The 13133-nt window shown below is 36.7% G+C and overlaps 1 non-coding gene across 1 annotated transcript; it reads right to left on the bottom strand.

The window, feature by feature from the left end:
- Window positions 1-9343: 9343 nt before the first annotated feature.
- On the bottom strand, window positions 9344-9450 carry LOC121225632 (small nucleolar RNA R71). Its single transcript, XR_005923489.1, has one exon. It is a non-coding gene; the product is annotated as a small nucleolar RNA R71 (small nucleolar RNA).
- Between the last annotated feature and the right edge of the window lie 3683 nt (window positions 9451-13133).

Genomic DNA, 13133 nt, shown 5'->3' with positions numbered 1-13133 from the left:
ATTACTTTTATTTAACTGTTGGAATTGGATAGCTTTAGGGCGTGTTTTCAAAAACAGTAATTGATTTCAAAATAACACGACAACAAGCAAAGCTTCCGTAATGAAAATATTTTCCTAAAAAAGACTTAATCAAATTGGTTTCCTGGAAATATACATGACGTTAAGGTGTGGCAATGGCGGTGTGATGTCTAGGATTGGATACGAAGGGAGGTTGGTACTCAAGCAGTCTAATGGACTCACCTCCTCTTTCCTGGTTTCCTACCTGCTGCACAGCTTCTGTTCACTTTAAACCTGCAAAGAAATTATCGTTTAAAACACTAAGTAAGTTTTTCTAGATCAACAATATAAAATGCTTTGAACGCTTCGATATGGCACGTCAGATCCGGCCATAACGTCTAGGCTGGGTTTTGGGTGTTACAATCCCTATCATTTGAAACACCAATAAAAGGATATCCTTTGTGGCAAAACTTTGGAAAGATAAGCCTTTGTGGCAAACCTGCAGGCAAAACTCTAGAAAGGTAAGTTTTTATGGTGAACCTATTAAAGGATGCCTTTGTGGCAATCTTTGGATTAGGAAGCCTTTGTGGCTATCTCTGAAAGGGAATGTCTTTATGGTGCCATATAAAGAATGACCCTTGCGAAAACTATTTGAAAGAAATGCCTCTATGATATACTCTAAGTGAAAAGAAAGGAACCCATGGCTAACTATGATAAAAAGACTTCTGAAAGAGTGATAAGTATGGTGAACTTTGAAAGAAAAGCTCCATAAAAAGTGTTATGGCTATCCCAGAATAGTAGCATGTTAAGAACAACAAAACCATAGTGCTCCAGAGTATGTGGCGAACCTAGAACATTTTGTCTGAAAGGCTCTCTACAATTGGAATGGTTAAGGAATCACGAAAGAATAAGATGGGGAACGCGAGAGTGGTACAGAAGATATGATAGGTAATATATGACCTCAGTGTGAAGCGTGACGCCCACGGCATAATGAATAGAATCTAAGAGATGTATCCGCCAGAGTTAAGTTGAAGAATAACAGATAAGGAGGTTGATAATGGAGTTCTCGAATAAGATTAAGTTTACTCATTAAGTTCTCATGAACTTGCCTCTATGCTTTCATGTCACAGGTAGACCTGCTCATGCGCTAGGCTACCCAACCCGACCCGAAGACCCACCCAAAAATGGGAGGGTTTGGGAAAAAATATAGACCTCAAAAAATGGGCTTGGATAAAAAATGAGGTCCATTTTTTAAACGGGCCAAACCTATCTGAATTATATAATAATTATTTTCTTTAATTATTTTTAATGTTTAGATTCATCTTTAGCTTCACCTCCCGTGCCACTCCTCTTTATTCCTAATTCCAAAATCAAAATCCCTAATCTCACCACCTCCACTAGTCTAGTGCCGTAGTCCGTCAGCGCCGCACACCACCTCCACCTCTCACCTGCTTCCTCTATCGCCGACGACCATTACTCATGTAAGAATTTGAGGGTCCTTTGATTCTTTGATTTCTTTCATGAAATTCCAAGGACCCATTTTAGAATCAAGGCTTATTTTGTAACATCCTGAATTAGGGCCTAGTCAGAATAGTGGTTTTGAGACCACAAATACGAAGTGGAAATATTTATTTTATGACTATTATAAAGTTTATGATATGTTTCTATGCTTGTGTGAAAATTCTATGAGGAAATTTTATGTGAAAAGTGCCTAATTGAACTTTAGGGACTAAATCGAATAATTTGTAAAACTTGGTTCTAGAAGCATTTTTCATGAAATTGAATTGTATTATTAAATAGAGGTCCTTAATGAGAAATTTGACCAAATTCTAAAAATTTTGGACAAAAATGGGCTTGGAAGGGTAAAATTTGAAAGAATAATAAAAAGGGCATATTGGTCATTTAAGGGTAAAATGAACTAAAACACAAAATTAAAAGCCAAATGTGTCCATCTTCTTCCTAAGGGCCAAAATTCTCATGACAAACACCATGGCTAGGGTTTCCAAGCTTTCAAGCTCAATAGTAAGTGCTTCCAAACCCCGTTTTTAATGTTCTAAGCAATTTTGAAGTCCCGGTAGCATGATTTATCAATTTCTACCATTATTTTAAGCTAGGCTTCATGTTTAAAAATTTACCCATGCATGACATGTTAGTATTTTGATGTCTAATGGTAGAATAGGAAAGATTGGAGTGTGTTTAACATATTTTACTAAGTGATTTTTCATGAAAAAGCCTAAAAAGGGCTAAATTAAAAAACGTGTAAAATGGATAATTAAAAATCTATTTTAATGAGAAATACGGGCTGCCATAAGCTTGAATATGGTTCGACTAGGCTTGGGTAACCAAGAAATTGAACAGATTTCATTTTACGAGCCTAAAGACCAAAGTGCAAAGATGTGAAAGTTTAGGGGTCAAAATGAAAATTTGTAAAAATTTGATTTTTGTACCCATATGAATAATGTGACTAATTATTAAGCTAAATGCGATATTATAGATCAAGGAAAACAAGATTCGGGCTTAGAACGAGGTTGAACAAGGTTATGGACTAATTCGAAATAAGTAGTTGTAATCGAACCTGAGGTAAGCTTATATGATGAAATAAGCAAGTTGTTAATGTTATTGTTGTTTATGGCTGGAATCTAAATTGGTATGTTAATTTAGTTGTGATGAATTTATTAGAATATGAAAAAGTGAAATGAAATGAAAGATTTTACTATGGTGAGTATAAATAATTAATGTAATGTTGTACTAGGTGTTTAATGCTTAAATTTTATTATGGAATGTGCTGTGATTATCCCATGAATATGTGGTTGATGCTATGAATGGGAAATTGGTACTACTGTAAGCCTGAATGACATATGACCATTAAATACGACATCACGAGCAAGTATGCCATGTGCAAGTGAGAAAGAATCCCGTTTGAACCTTAGGAATAGTTTAGGATACAAGTGACATGTCACTAGGAATTAAGCAATCTAATGTGACAGCCCAAAATTGACCCTAGTCGGGAAGTGGTTTCGGGACCACAAAACCGAGTCATAAAAATAATTGATTTCCATATTCTATGCTTATTATGTGTGTACATGAGTATGTGGAAGTTTCATTCTCCAATTTTGCCAATTGCATGAGAAATTATTAAATAGGGATTGATATGAGACATGGTGAAAATATGATAGGCTAATTTAAAATGGTCTATTAATGCATGTTGTGAAAATGATGGGTTTGCATGTCAAATTACCCAAAATTTGAGCTAGTGGTTGGCCATGCTATGGGTGGAAACATGTTGGGAACATGTTGGCCTAGTGAGGTATGTAGGAAAAAAATAAAATAAGGGGCATGGGCATAAAATAATGAAAAGGAGTATGATGAATACAAAAAAAAATGTGTGTAGTTGTTTTCCCCCCCATTGCCGTGAGCTAAAGAAAAGAAAGGAGAAAATTTTTGTTCACCCTTTCTCATCTTCATTTAGCCGAAACTAGAAAGAAAAAAACAAAGAAAAAAAAATGCTCATCCTTTGGTTCATCCTTGGCCAAAAATTTTAAGGAGGAAGGAAGAAGAAAGGTTGAAGAGGTTCGGCCATGCATGTAGCTAGGCTAAGGTATGTTTGATGATGTTCCATGAGATGCATGCATGTTTTAGTTGTTAGCTTGAGTTCTACCTAGCCCATGGTCTAAATCTTGCTATGTGATGGAAATGACACTCGGCCATGGATGCATCATTCTTGGTTGATGTTTGATGTTGTGGTGATGAGGCATGAGGATGAGTTAAGATTCGGCCTAGGTGGAGTTTGTGTTAATGCCATTGCATGCTAAATATGAAGCTTGTTAATGATGCATGTGATGGTGGCTTGATGATTCTTGAACCTCCTTTTTAGCATTTTTGAGTGAGCACATATGTGCATTGGTTGCTAAATGGAGAAGAATCGGCTAGCAAGTTGTGTGCTAAGGCCGAATATAACTTTTGCATGTTAATGAGCAATGCATGTGTTAAATTGATGGAAAGGGAGAGGATGCTTTACTAGTGTATAAATGATATAAAGATTTTAGAAATTATTTTTGCTTAGGTGTATGTATGATTAGGTATATTCGGCCATATGAGTAAATATATAGATGATGTTAAATTTGATTATGTATAATGGGCCATATAGGGTACACATTGTGATATTAACTTTGATTCTCCATAATTGATCAAGTGGGTGATTAGTAAGGGTGATTGCCGAATATACTAACATACATATGCATGTGTCATTGGATTGTAAATATTTAGCAAGACGGTTAAACTAGTTGATTTATTGATTAAGCTCAAGGAGTTAAAGGAGGAGAATCGAGCAAAGGCAAAGAAAAGATCATCGAGTAGCCGAGTTGGAACCATCTTACCCAACACAAGTAAGTCATTAAGCATATCTTTGGTATTGATTTAAAGGATCGTAATACCTATACCATTGTGTTTAATGAGATGAAATGTATACAAATGTATATGTAAGTAGAGATGAAATTTGTCGAATGTAAAAAGGAAGTGAAGCCTATTGAGTGGCTGGTTTTCGGCACTAAGTGTGCGGGCAATAAGTGTTCACGGTCATGAGATTGGCACTAAGTGTGCGGGTTTAAATTGTACAGCACTAAGTGTGCGAGTTTAAAGTACATGGCACTAAGTGTGCGTGGTTGATTATTAAGCACTATGTGTGCGAACCCAATATATATTTTCTATAAATTATTTACATTAAGGGTGCGACCTTACCGAGTCGATTTTGGACAGCGGAAAAGGTAAGTGTGCGAACTTGAAATGCATGGCACTAAGTGTGTGAGTTTAAAGTGCATGGCACTAAGTGTGCGCGGTTGATTATTAAGCACTATGTGTGCGAACCCAATATATATTTTCTATAAATTATTTACATGAAGGGTGCGACTTTACCGAGTCAATTTTGGACAGCGGAAAAGGTAAGTACCTTGAGTTCATGGCTAATAGGCGCTATGTTTATATTTGGAGTTGAGCTTGGTAAGTTTTGAACCTATGTGACGATTATAGTTGAAGTCACGTACATAAGGTTCATTGTGGAATAGGTGAAAGTTCGTTTAATTGTATGATTATAACGAAAATAAAATGATGTATGAAAGGCCAATGTAGGACTTGGTATGAGATTGAACCATAGGGTTTAAGGAACTATGGTATAGTTTGGTATGGATGGAGTACTTAACCTCATTTCATTGTTTCCTGTTGTGATAATTTTATTAATGGATGGTTGTGGAATGCTTATGGCTTACTGAGTTATATACTCATTCGGTGTTTGCTTGTCACCTATTCTAGGTTTCTTGGACTCGTCTCTTTTTGCGTGATCGTGCCGTCGTCGAAGTCATCACACCGGCTAGCAAGTTTTGGTACTTTCTTCTTAGTCGGCTTAGGAGAACATTTCGGCATGTATAGGCTATTATGTTGTGTTTGAACTTTGGTATGTAAACTTTTAGCCATGCGAAAATGGCATAAATGTTCGGTTGGGTTTGGTTTCATAACGTTAGGTCGTAAATCTTGATAATTCGACCTTTTTATGCCATATGTCATGGTTGATTATTTTGGTGTTAAAATTCATGATATGGCAATAGTGTAGTAGGGGGATGTTTGACAATGATTAGCCTTTGGCATGGCTAGTCATGATCATAATTTGTGATATGTATGACGAATTACTAGTTAGATCAAGGAGAAATCACGAAATGGGCATAGTTGCTTTCGTAACAGATGCTGGCAGCAGCAGTGACGTGAGATTGAAAATTCACTAAAAATAGTAGGAGTGGAATAAATTGATGAATAAATTATGTATTCGAAGCTCGATGAGTCTATTTTCATATAGAAGCAACGAAAAGATCATATGGACAGTATGTTAAGAGATATTCAAGTTCTCGTGAGACAGGGCCAGAACGGTTTCTGGATTCCCTGTTCCGACTTTGGAAATTTATTATAAATTAACCAGAGACAATTAGGAGTCATACCATATATGGATAGATTCCTCTCTGAGTCTAGTTTCTATAGAAACAAACGGCATCAGTATTGAAGCTCTGTGCAGGGAGATATCCAGGTCGTAATGCGCAAAGGTCAGTGTAGTCGATCCCTGTAACATGGGAGACTTTGACTAATAAACTGTACTAATTGGCCCGACCAAAAATTCTAGAAAAAAATATGTAGATGGGCATATGAGTCTAGTTTCAGGGAAAAATCACAAAACTGATTTTCGAGTTGTGAAACTCAAGATATGATTTTTAAAGCGACTAGTACGCAGATTGGTAGTGTCTGAGAAATATTTTTATAAAGGGTTTAAAGTCTGTTAACATCTCGTGTTCGACTCCGGTGTCGGTCTCGGGTTCGGGGTGTTACATCTAAGCTCGTTGAGTGGTCCGATTTCGTGATATGTATGAGATTTCAAACTTTTTGAGTGGTCCAAGTTTGTGAGATATGTGGCATCCGAGCTCGTTGAGTGGTCCGAGTTCATTATGGATGAGAGCATCCGAGCTCGTTGACTGGTCCGAGTTCATTATGGATACGATGCCTGTGACTGAGTTTTGGGCAACGGTCTTGAGTGTTCTACTGGTGGCTAGGTAATCCTTGAGCGGTTAGATACCTATAAACCTTTGTGAGCAACCCATGTAGTTACACCTAGATCGGTTACTATATGTCTAAGGTTCCGTGTATCCAATAGTATTCCAAGTGTTCAACGGTTATTGATATGTAATGAATGTGAAGAAAGTCCCGAGAAGGGCATGTTAAGAGGTATGGGTTAAAATTTATATTAATAAGCCCTTAATGAGTCTATTTTCAGGAAAATCAGACGGGAACAATACCCGAACTCCGTGTTAAGACATAATTAATTTTTAGTGAAAAGAGGTCGGAACTACCGAACAGCAAAACAGAGGACACTTTACAGAATAAACTGTACTTATTGGCTAGACCAAAATTTCTAGAAATTTTATGGTAAGAAGATTTATAAGTCTAGTTTTTGGGAAAATTTACGGATCTTTATTTGGAGTTCCGTAGGTCTAGATATAAATAAATTAGTAACAATGACTCGAGAAAACAACATGACCAGAAACTAAGTAAAAGTGTAATTATGATTATATTTCCATGGAATCATGTTGATAATTTACTTATTATTTTCGTATGGACTTACTAAATTTTAAGCTTTCTCCCTCCTCTCCATTTATTTATTGTTGTCAGGTTGGCTCGGGGTTGGAGATCGTCGGAGGCAGCATCACACTATCAAGCCATCCCCTTTGGATTGTTAACATGTATAAGTTAAGCATTGATAAACCATAATTTATACATATTTTTATCCCATGCTTAGCAAATTTTTGGATGAATTATCCTTAGATTTGGTGAATTTGATGCTCTTAATCCTTTAATTTCATGTTTTATACTTAGCTGAGCATAGGAGAGTAAAAAAACGTGAGAAACGGGCCAAAAACGGAGAAAATAGGTCAACGTGGGAAATCAACATGGCCTGGACTTCCTCACACGGGTAGTTCACATGCCCGTGTCCATTCAACAGACTCGAACATGGGTTGAAGCACTTGCACATGGGCGTGCCACATGAGCATGTCCCTGTCGAGCCCAAGTCTAGTCCTATTCGAAAAGGCCACTCTTGAGTGTTTTGAAGCATTCTAAAGCCTATATAAACACCCCAGGAGGTATCTATAACGGACACACAGAGTAGGAGGCAAGGAATTACTTGAAGAAAGCCGATTGATCCATCTCAGAAGCCAGATTATCCTTCAAGGCTGAAGATCTCCCTTCAATTTCCTTCAAGAGTTTTTGGGTTTTGTTTATGTTTTGTTATCATTATTCTTCTGAGATGTTTTCTTTTACACTCATGAACTAAATCCCCTAAATACCTAAGGGAATGAAACCTAAGATGGATCTTGTTATTATTTTCTGGATTATATGATAAATATTTGACTTGTTCTTAATTATGAGTTCTTAATTCTTGCTTTAATATTCCAGGATATTGATTCAAGTATTGATGTGCTTATTCAGAGGAGCAAAAGTCCCTGTCTAAGAGTAGATCTAGCATAATTAAGCAGAGTTGATTGCACACATAGGCATAGGGTGACATAATTTTGCGGAATTAGGGTGAAACCTAATAAAGGAATCCATAGATCGAGTTAATGCAACACTAGTTGTTTTAATTAGAAAGAGATTTCAATTAATCAACTTAGGGTTTGACATTGTTAGTCTCGAGAGAGATAATTATATAAATTAGGGATTTCTACGGATCAAGTCAAATGAATAAATCGTCTTATTCAGAGTCAATAACAAGTGAAGTCTAGGTGGATTTTTCCCTTGGGTATAGTCCAAATCATTCGGTTTTCCCAAAAGTTATCTTCCCAATTTACTTTCTATGCATTCTTAGTTTAGTAATTAGTTTAGATAAAACCAACCCCTTTATTTTTAGACTAGATAATAAAAAGAAAGTTAATACTAGTACTCTTAGTTCCTTTGGGTTCGACATCCCGATCTTGCCATAAGCTATACTATTGTTCGATAAGGTACGCTTGCCTTTGTTTTGATAATAGATAGTTTTTAAGAATGAGCATTCATAAATTATAAAACTTATCATGATTCACATCACATCAAGTTTTTGGCGTTGTTGCCAGGGAACTAAGATATTAGGAACACTTAATTTTTATTACTTTAGCCATTTACTTTTTTGCAATTCAAATTTTATTTTAGTTTTGTTAATTTTACTAAATTTTCTTTTTCCTTCTGGCAGGTTTTTATAGTTTATGACTAGAAGAAACCCGTCGGGACCATTACTTTTTTTATAGTGAGATTGATCGCATAGCTCGCAGAAATCGAAGAGAAATAAGGTGAAGCCTAAGATACATAGAGGAAGGGTAAGAGGATGATATTTCCACCACAACCGAATAGATGGCTGAAAATCAGGAAAATCCGCTACCTCCTGCGATTGCTGCCAATCCAGTAAATTAGAATCCTGCTCACGCACTATGTATGATTATGCTAAACCTAATTTAATAGGAACTGAGTCGAGTATAGTTAGGCCTGCTATTGCTGCAAATAATTTTGAACTGAAACTTAACACAATTCAAATAATCCAACAGTTTGTTAAGTTTGATGGTTTGCAGGATGAGGATCCAAACATTCACTTAGCGAACTTTTTGGAATTTTGCAACACGTTTAAAATCAATGGCATTTCTGATGATGCCATTCGCCTTCGGTTATTTCTCTTTTCATTGAGGAACAAAGCTAAACAGTGGTTGAACTCGTTACCACGAGGGCCAATCACTACTTGGGAACAAATGACCAAAAATTTTTACTTAAATGTTTTCCGTCGGCTAAAATGGCTAAGTTGAGGAATGATATCTCTTTTTTTTGTGCAGATGGATTTAGAAACACTCTTGATGCATGGGAGAGATACAAGGATCTTTTGAAAAGGTGCCCTCACCATGGATTACCTTTATGGTTCCAGGTTCAAATGTTTTACAATGGTGTGAACCCCTCAATAAGGCAACTTATCGACGCAGCTGCTGGTGGGACTATCAATAATAAGACACCTAAGGAGGCTTATGAATTTATAGAAAAGATGTCACTGAATAATTATCAGTGGCAAGTCATAAGGACAAAGCCAACAAAAGCAACTGGCATTTTCAACCTTGACGCGGTTACTATGCTATCTAACTAGGTAGAACTTTTAAATAAAAAGATTGACGATTTATATGGTTCTACTCAGGTACATCTAGTGATGAGATGCGATTCAAATGGAGGAGGAGTACACATAGAATATTAATCCTTCAACCCCAACACTGAGGAGGAACAAGTTCAATATATGGGTAACAATAATTCTAGACCTCAAAATACCCATACAGTAATACTTATAATGCAGGTTGGAGGAACCATCCCAACTTGTCGTGGGGTAGTCAAGCGAATCAAAGGCCACAACATCCTCCGGGTTTTCAACAACCACCTTACCAATAGGAAAATAAGCCGAACGTTGAAGAGATGCTAACAAAGCTTATCTCGGTGTCAGAAACTCACTTTCAGAATACCGAAACAACACTTAAGAATCAACAAGAATCGATCCAAGAGCTTGAAACTCAGATAGGACAGCTCACTAAACAAAGTTTTAAACGACCATAAGGTAGCCTGCCGAGTAACACTGAATCTAACCCAAGGGAACAACTCAATGCGATTACCATTCAAGATGAGGAAGGGTTAGTTAAAGCTGAACCAGAATCGAGGTAAGGAATTGTGGCAAGTAAAGGTAAAGATGAGTAGTCCACAATGAGAAAAAACTGGTAAGTAAAGAGTACAAACCACGGGTGCCATATCTCAATGCGACAAGGAAAGACTGCACAGATGAACAATTTGGTAAATTCCTTAAACTATTAAAGAAATTGCATATTAACCTACTGTTTATTGAATCTATTTCGCAGATGCCAAATGCAGTTAAATTTTTAAAAGAGATTTTAGCAAATAAACAGAAGTTGGATGAGGCGTCTCATATGGAGTTGAATGTAGTTTGCTCAGCCATTCTGTAGCATAAGCTGGCCAACAAATTGATAGATCCAGGGAGTTTTACAATTCCTTGTTTAATTGGTAGCTTAGATGTTAGTAATGCTTTGGCTGATTTAGGGGCTAGTATTAATGTCATGCCCTATAAAATGTTTAAACAACTAGGTCTTAGGAAACCCAAACAAACTAGGATGAGCATTCAATTAGATTTCCTAGGGGCATTATTGAAGATGTACTTATTAAAATTGACAAATTTATATTCCCAATCGATTTTTTTGTTCTAGACATAGAAGAGGATAGTGACGTGTCTTTAATTTTAGGAAGGCCCTTTTTAGCAACTGCTAGAACTATAATTGATGTTGGTACAGGTGAACTCCACACTTCGTGTGGGTGATGAAACAATCACTCTTCAAGCTCGAAATTTTACTAATACTGATCATGTGGTGCAACCTTCTTTGCAGGAAACACGCTCGAAAAGCATACATAAGCCTTGTTCAAGTAACAACAAAGGACCCATCTATGAAGAACAAAGGCTACAAATCGAGGAACTAGTTGAATGGCGGACACAGAAACCGAGAGCACACAATAAACCAAAACCATGCAATGACGGGCTCAATGTTTCACCAAACCAACTTAAGGTTGGAGACAAAATACTATTAGATGCAGCAGACCCTCGTATTGCCACTTCTGAACCTAATGGAGCAATCCTTCTTACGGTACTCAACATTTTTCCATATGGTACAGTCGAGGTAATTCATCCCAAATTTGGCACTTTTAAAGTAAATAGTACTCGTCTAAGACCTTATTTTGATGAGATTGATAGCAAGAAGAAGGAGTGTAAACTCCTCGCACCACCATGACCACGTAACAAGAGAGAAAAGTCGAGCTTAGACTCTAAATAAGCGCTTCTCGGGAGGCAACCTAAGCAGTAACAATGTTAACTTCTTTGAATTTTAGTTTTTAACATCTAATTCACTAACTGAGTCCTTGTAACACCCTGATTTTGGGCCTAGAAGTAATGGGCCTCGAGTTTGGAATCGGTTAGAAGGCCACTTGAATAAAAGAAAGGTGTTTAAATATTTTATAATTGTGTGTTTAGTTTAATTGTTAAATTATTTAGGAAAGGGTTGGTAGTGTGGAAAAAAGTCCTGGGTTCGATCTAGGGCTTTAGCAAAATTTTGCATTTTTTTTCTAAAGAACCCTAAGCATTAGGTGGAAAGCTTATTAATAAGGCCTGGTAAAATTTGACACAAGGAAGCATGTGGCCTAGTGGCAAAAGGCGTGGGCAGTAAGCAAGAGGTCCAGGGTTCAAGTCTTAGCCTTGGCAAATTTTTTTTTATTGCGCGTAAAATTAGTAGGGAAGCTAGCGTTGAGGCTTTATAAATATGTTAGGTGGGAATTCGACACAAGGATGCGCTTGGCCCAGTGGCATATGGCGTTAGGAGTAAGGAGAGATGCTGGGTTCAAGTCGTAGCATGAGCAGAAGTTGTGGGTTTTTTTTAGACAACTTGGAGGTCGGCAAAAAGAGTTTATAATTAATTGGGGAGGAGAAACGACACAAAAGAGCTTGTGGCTTGGTGGAAAGGGACGAATAGCATAGCCAAGAGATCAGGGGTTTGAATCTAAATGGTAGCAAATATTTTTAGGATAACCAGGTTGAGGATTAATAGGCCTTAAAAATAGTTAAGGATGGAATATGGCACAAGAGCGTCTGTGGTGCAGTGGCGTGAAGTGTAATATCCCGAATTAGGGCCTAATCGAAATAGTGGTTTTGTGACCACAAATCCGAGGTAGAAAAATTTATTTTATTATCATTTTAAGGTCTATGGCATGATTGCATGATTGTGTGAAAATTTCGTTTAGAAATTTTATCGATAGAGGGTCCAATTTGATATTTAGGACTAAATTGCAAAAATTGTAAAATGTGTGTTCTAGTTCACAAAGGTATTAAGTACTTGTGAGTAATGGGTTTTTAAAGTGGAGGTCCTTGGATAGTAATTAGATCATTATACTAGTTTGGACAAAAATACCTAAAGGAAGATAAAACACCATAGTTTTTAATTAAGGGCATTTTGGTCATTTAGTTATTAAAATGAATTAAAAACAAAATTAAAAGTCAATTTTTGTCCATCTTCTTCATTAGGCCAAAAGTTCAAGGGTTGTCCATAGCTAGGGTTTGTTTCAAGCTTCCAAGCTCTATAGTTAGTGATTCCAAGCCCCGTTTTTAATGTTCTTTACGTTTTTGAAATCCCGGTAGCTCGAATTAACTTATGCTAGCAATAATTCAACCTAGGGTTCATCTTTGGAAAATTACCCATAGGTGAAATTTGTGTATTTTGGTGTTTTATGATAAAATATGAGGTTTTAAATTATGTTTGACAACTTGTGCTACTCGATTTTAAGCGAAAACGAGTAAAAGGGCTTAATCGGTAAAAATACCTAGTAGTCATAAGTACATGTTAGAGTGTGAATCTGATGTTTCCATAGAAGGGAAAAATGATCAGCATGCCATAAAACATAAGAATAAGGGATGAAGTTTAATTCCCGAGCCTAGGGGAAAAAGTGCAAATATGTGAAAATTTAAGGGTAAAATGGTAATTTTGCCAAAGTTCGTACTAAGTTGA

Source organism: Gossypium hirsutum, chromosome A03, assembly GCF_007990345.1.
Source record: "Gossypium hirsutum isolate 1008001.06 chromosome A03, Gossypium_hirsutum_v2.1, whole genome shotgun sequence".
Taxonomy (NCBI): Eukaryota; Viridiplantae; Streptophyta; class Magnoliopsida; order Malvales; family Malvaceae; genus Gossypium; species Gossypium hirsutum.
Note: the sequence above shows the minus strand (reverse complement) of the source record. Positions and strands in the feature narration are given on the sequence as shown.